The sequence below is a fragment of the Penaeus monodon genome, chromosome 28 (assembly GCF_015228065.2).
Source record: "Penaeus monodon isolate SGIC_2016 chromosome 28, NSTDA_Pmon_1, whole genome shotgun sequence".
In the NCBI taxonomy this organism is placed as follows: Eukaryota; Metazoa; Arthropoda; class Malacostraca; order Decapoda; family Penaeidae; genus Penaeus; species Penaeus monodon.
Window position 1 is genome coordinate 23,898,813 of NC_051413.1, and position 577 is coordinate 23,899,389.

Here is a 577-nt window from a genome sequence, read left to right on the forward strand (position 1 = left end):
TAAGAGGGCCGATATTGTGTGTGAGTGATTTTACTTCTAACGTTTTATATTGATTGGTGAGATTGAAATTGTGGGAAAAAGAACATGAAGGAATTACTAATGGTTATATTTTTTATCAAATAGCTGGGTAAATTCCTGGTGTTAATGCTAGGCTAAGTTTCCAATCTAAAATTATTATGGAAAATGTCGTAATGTATATACAAAAACCACGCACTTTGACGAAGTAAAGATATTTTTTCTTCTTTTTCTAACCTTCCCGCCTCCCAAAAAATTAAGTACAATGATAATTTTTGGGAAAATATTTATCCCAAAATCTATCCAGTGCAGTAATTTTCAAACCATTTGCAATCGATTCCCTAAACAGTCATAATCGATCACCGTTACCCATTGAAGGAAAGAAAATAAATGCTTAATTTTGAATGTACTTTATAGTTTTACGTTGTTTATCTTAATGATGAAAGACAAAATCAAAATTGAAGCATTGTTGTTTTACATCTAGATTTGAATTAAGGCATTATATTTTCGACAGTAGAATATGTAGATTATTGCTGCCTTCTTTATTGGAGACGTTCTATTC